Consider the following 6,065-nt stretch of genomic DNA (forward strand, 5'->3'; position numbering starts at 1 on the left):
GGAAAATCCATCCTTGAGGCGTGAGGGCAGGCTGACCCAAAGACACGAAGAGAAGAGAGTGGGGGAATGTGCCAGCATGCAGGAGAGAGAGAGAGAACCCTGGGCCTTTGGCTCCTCTTTGTATATATTTTTTCCTCCCCCTGGGCCTGCGCTATGTAAATTGGGTTAGCCAGGAGTGCTGTTTGTTCTACCTGAGGTCCTCATTCTGATCCTCCGACCTTCCTTTGTTCTACTTTTGTAGGCTTTTCCCTTTCTTATCTTTTAGCCACTGCTATTCTGGACTCCTGTTTCCTATTCTATCCAACAAGTTTATTTAAGGTCAGCAGAGAATTGTAACTCAAAGTCTGTAACCATGGTGAGCCATGTGCAAGTTCCTGCATGACAAGGAAAGGAGAAGAGGAAGTTGGGAGGGATAGAGTAAACACAGAATCCATGGCTTTTCGTTGGCTGAGTCCTTGCCTGCAAAGAAGGATCTTTGTGTTGGGCTCTGCTGTCAACACAGGATCAGAGAGCTCCCCTTTCCCATCTACCAGCTCTATTTAATTGATATTTCTATTTATTAATATTTTATAATTCATTATATGAACTTTTACTGAGCAAATATTAGAGGTACAAAGAAAAGAATAGATGTAGATTTATCTCTCAAGGAAATTATTGATCATCTCCCCAACCAGCTATTAAGCTCAAGGAGAATAGAAACTATGTAATGTTCATCAGCACTTGGCATATTGCCTGAAACATTGAGAGTGATCTAGATATAATTGTTGAATAAAAGGATGAACAGTAATGAAAATAATATAGGTATAAATGATAGTGATCACTTCTTAAATAATATGGTCTGTGCTTTAAGAGAGACACATATACTACCCAAAGAAGATTCAAGAAGGGTAAAAATTATTTCAGAGTAGAAGGGCCGTGAAAGATTTTGTTCAGAGATAATATATGAATTGGACCTCGAAGGTAAAAGAACCTCTTCTCACCTACTCTTTTATTTCTCCTTAAGGAAGGTGATGTGACTTATCTTACTCATGAGCTTTGGGGATAAGGAACAGAGTATATATGTTAGGGGAAGCACACTTACTGAAACCACCCACCCTGGCCAGGCACCATAGCATGAGTGGTTTTATGACCAGAGGTCCTAGTAAGGAACATGGAACTAATGAGCCTCTACCAACCGGAAGAGTTTGGGAAAGGTCAAAAGGAGATACCACATGTCTCACCACCAGGAAGGACTCTTGAGTCAGAATGATTGGCTAAAGACAACTAAAGAAACTAATTCCATCACCATAAACTGCTCCCCCTCCTCCCCCTTCTTCTTTAAACCTAGCTTCCTTTCCTCCCTTTGAAATCTTTGAAGACCTGAGATATTTTTAATTACTCTGTTAGTACTTGGATCTGATGTTCTGTGTTTCTATAGGAGGTTTTCTGAGAGGCTGTATTGTATTTAAGGGAGTGTCTGATAAGGACTGCCAGGTCTATGTGTGTGTTTTAACTCTATGTTCTGTGTTGTGATTTTTGATGACCATTTTGCTTTGGCCACCATTTGGTTTAGACCTGCCACCATTTTGTTAGAACTTGATTTTCTTTCCCTGTGCCTTGAGACTAGGACTCTAGCTCTGCTCTCAGGAACATTTACTCTAGACCATCTCTAACTCCTGAGACTGAGGAAAAATGGGGAAAAGCCTTTAAATATTTTATTTATTCCAACTGTTTTTTATAAACTAGTAAACTTTATATTGTAATGTCTAACTCATGACTAAGCTTAGAAAATGAAGCTAGATCTTGCGTTGTGTCTGTATGTCTTTGTCTCTGGGTAATATTTTTGAGATTAATTTGTAAATAAGCTCTATTTAATTGACTTAAAGAAAAGCGAGACAGCAAAAGAGACACAGAATTGTAGAACAGTCTTTTGGACTCTGTGGTGGGGGGGAACGATTTGGGAGAATGGCATTAAAACATGTATAATATCATATAAGAAACGAATCACCAGTCCAGGTTCGATGCAGGATACAGGAAGCTTGGGGATGGTGCACTGGGATGACCCAGAGGGATGGTATGGGGAGGGAGGAGGGAGGGGGGTTCAGGATGGGGAACACATGTACACCTGTGGCGGATGCATGTTGATGTATGGCAAAACCAATACAATATTGTAAAGTAAAATAAAAGAAAAGAAAAAAAGAAAAGTAGTTACAAATCAAATAATTCTAAATTAAGCAATAAATTCCAGGTTCATGTGAACTGAGAAATATTCAGTTAAATACCTGATATTAATGTTTGTTGACCTGTCTAGACAGGTCAGACCTAATGTAGACATGTCTTAGAGTAGTTAACATTAAGTAGAATATTTTCATTGTACCTAGGTTTAATATAAGTTAAATATCATCATATCTGTTACAAGTTTGTCAACAGGAAAATTACCTTGAGTGAAGAAACTTCTAAAAAAAATGTAAATGAGATATGAGATTCTAGATAAACTCTATTACGAATAATTATGCTTTAAGAATATCTGTCTAAAATAATCTCTCCAGATTGGGTTAACTTGAATTTCTAAGTGTTGTGCTAAACTAAGTGTTGGAAGTCTATTGAATAGTTAGGTCATTTCCAAATAAGATTTTGAAACATTTACTACTAAATACTAATTTCCTTTTACAGAAAAACTAAAGAGATTTGGGACTATAAATGAATAATGTTTGGTGCCATCCTAAAATGTTCTAAGAAAGCAAGGGTTTTAGAAATTATCACTGGTATTTATGCTCACCAATCTATAAAATGCTAATATAAAAGTTCTTGGTTGCTAAAGGAAAGTAGGAAGTGTGTTTTTAGTAAAAAAAAAAAAAAAAAAGTATGAAAAAATACTAAAAAGAGTTATACAAGATCAGGATTTTCTAAAATTGGATTACAATTAGTTAGATAAATGGATTTTGTTAGGAATGACACAGGCATAGAAAAACTGGTTAGAGCCAACTAGGTCCAAGACGGTGGAGTCTTTCACTAGACTTTGAGCCTCAGTATAGATGCCCATTGTGACATATAAAGCTAAATGATACACCCATTGATATTGACTAAATCTGATCAAATGTTCTAAACCCTTTTAATTGATTTTTTTTTGACAAAACTTCCTAAATCGAATTCTTTTGAAGTTCCTTTGATCTCTAGCTCACTTTGGGGTGCTTCAGTGGGCCCCTGAAACATCCCAAAGAGAGATATTAAACTAATTGTGTTTATTTGGTTGGTTAAATTACATGACAAATATTATCAAATGAGTAATAGACCCTCTCATGTTATAATGTATGGTAAATATTACTAATATAGATATCCTAGAAATTCTTAATTCTGATATGTCCTGATATTCTAATGGAAAGCCTGATGACTTCACACAAGTTAACAAAGGACTTAATGAACCAGCGAATATGCTTATAACTTTTATGGTTTCTATCTGAAAAATTATGGATTTGAATCTTATGTTTTCCAGGAGTAGGGAAAACCTTCCTCTCAAACTAATTATGACAATAATTTGGTAAAATTATACATTATAAACAAAACAACTATATTTTCTATCTGACTCCTCCAGAAATTGGAAATTCTTAGGTTTCCAGTGAGTTTATCAAATGACTTAGGAAGGTTATCTCACTAACAGGTACAAAAATCTCAAGGAATTTTTGAGACTTTAAAAAGGGAAGAATTCACCTAGATTTGTTAGATGAAATCTGTGATAAGCCTTTGGTGTGAGTTTCCCAGTTGAGTTCAGTTCAGTCGCTCAGTCATGTCCGACTCTTTGCAACCCCATGCACCTACAGCACGCCAGGCCTCCCTGTCCATCACCAACTACCAGAGTTTATTCAAACTCATGTCCATGAATCAGTGATGCTATCCAACCATCTCATCCTTTGTCATCCCCTTCTCCTCCCACCTTCAATCTTTCCCAGAATCTGGGTCTTTTCAAATGAGTCAGTTCTCCGCATCAGGTGGCCAAAGTATTGGAGTTTCAGCTTCAGCATCAGTCCTTCCAATGAATGTTCAGTACTGATTTCCTTTAGGATGAATTGGTTAGATCTCCTTGCATTCCAAGGGACTCTCAAGAGTCTTCTCCAACACCACAGTTCAAAAGCATCAATTTTTTGGTGCTCAGCTTTCTTTATAGTCCAGCTCTCACATCCATATATGACTACTGGAAAAACCATAGCTTTGACTAGATGGACCTTTGTTGGCAAAGTAACATCTCTGATTTTTAATATGATTTCTAGGTTGTAATTTTTCTTCCAAGGAGCAAGCATCTTTTAATTTCATGGATGCAGTCACCATCTGCAGTGATTTTGGAGCCCAAGAAAATGAAGTCTGTCACTGTTTCCCCATATATTTGCCATGAAGTGATGGGACCAGATGCCATGATCTTAGTTTTCTGAATGTTGAGTTTTAAGTCAACTTTTTCACTCTCCTCTTTCACTTTCATCAAGAGGCTCTTTAGTTCTTCTTTGTTTCTGCCATAAGGGTGGTGTCATCTGCATATCTGAGGTTATTGATATTTCTCCCTGCAATCCTGATTCCACCTTGTGCTTCATCCAGCCCAGCATTTCTCATAATGTTCTCTACATGTAAGTTAAATAAGCAGGGTGACAATATACAGCCTTGACGTACTCCTTTCCCTATTTAGACCTAGTCTGTTGTTCCATGCCCAGTTCTAACTGTTGCTTCTTGACCTGCATACAGATTTCTCAAGAGGCAGGTCAAGTGGTCTGGTATTCTCATGTCTTGAAGAATTTTCCAGAGTTTATTGTGATCCACACAGTCAAAGGCTTTGGCATAGTCAATAAAGCAGAAATAGATGTTTTTCTGGAACTCTTGCTTTTTCAATGATCCAACAGATGTTGGCAATTTGATCTCTGGTTCCTCTGCCTTTTCTAAATGCAGGTTGAACATCTGGAAGTTCATGGTTCACGTACTGTTGAAGCCTGGCTTGGAGAATTTTGAGCATTACTTTTACTAGCATGTGAGATGAGTAAATTGTGTGGTAGTTTGAGCATTCTTTGGCATTGCCTTTCTTTGGGATTGGAATGAAAACTGGCCTTTTCCAGTCCTGTGGCCACTGCTGAGTTTTCCAAATTTGCTGGCATACTGAGTGCAGCACTTTCACAACATCATCTTTTAGGATTTGAAGTAGCTCAACTGGAATTCCATCACGTCCTCTAGCTTTGTTCATAGTGATGGTTCCTAAGGCCCACTTGACTTCACATTCCAGAGCTTTCCAGCCCTGTTTTATTTTAAAATTTCAGTCTGAGTATCTATAAATATTTCAGCAAAATAAAGAGTCTGTGATCAACTATGGTTATATAAATCGTCAGGCCAAAATCTATAAGAGCAGACCTGCCAACAAACTAGCCTTAATTTTGATATATTTGATAAAAAAATAGGGTAATTTTAGATATAAAAAGATGCTTCAATAAATGTTAAATCCCAGTTTGCTAATGGAGGTCGGAATATAGTAAGACTCATTTCTTGGATAGTTCTTTGCTGTTCTGCGATATTAATGTACAATTTAGTTGAATTCTTAAAGAACACCTTAAGTTTATTTCTGAAGCTTATCTCAGTAACCTGTCTTTGGATTAAGATCAGATGCCTCATGACCTGTAACCAGGACTGGAAAGAGACATAATTTAAGGGACTGTCTCCAACCTAGATGGAAGGACTTTTTTTTTAAATTAGATACTCTTAACTAGCTCATGCAAAATGAAACAGAAGGGAAATTGACTGTTAGATTAATTCCCACTTCCAAAGGCCCCTACACTGGACTGGTCTATAGAGAAGAGAGCTGGCATGATCTCACCTTAAAATGATGCTCAAACAGAGGAGAAACTACACTACACCAGGATGAGAAGACGATGATATCACAGGTAGACAGTTTACCCAAGATGCTGGACCTGATTCTTATGATCATTTATAATGTTTTCTTGACTTCTTAGACCTTTACATATAAATCAAATTCTTTTCTATCATAGGCCTGATTCTATGCTAGTTTTAGAAATCAATCCAATTTTTAGCTTTGTGGCCAATTATCTGTGTCTATTTCT

This window comes from Bos grunniens, chromosome X (genome assembly GCF_055505025.1).
Source record: "Bos grunniens cultivar Pamir isolate PY7600 chromosome X, Bosgru_T2T1.0, whole genome shotgun sequence".
NCBI lineage: Eukaryota > Metazoa > Chordata > Mammalia > Artiodactyla > Bovidae > Bos > Bos grunniens.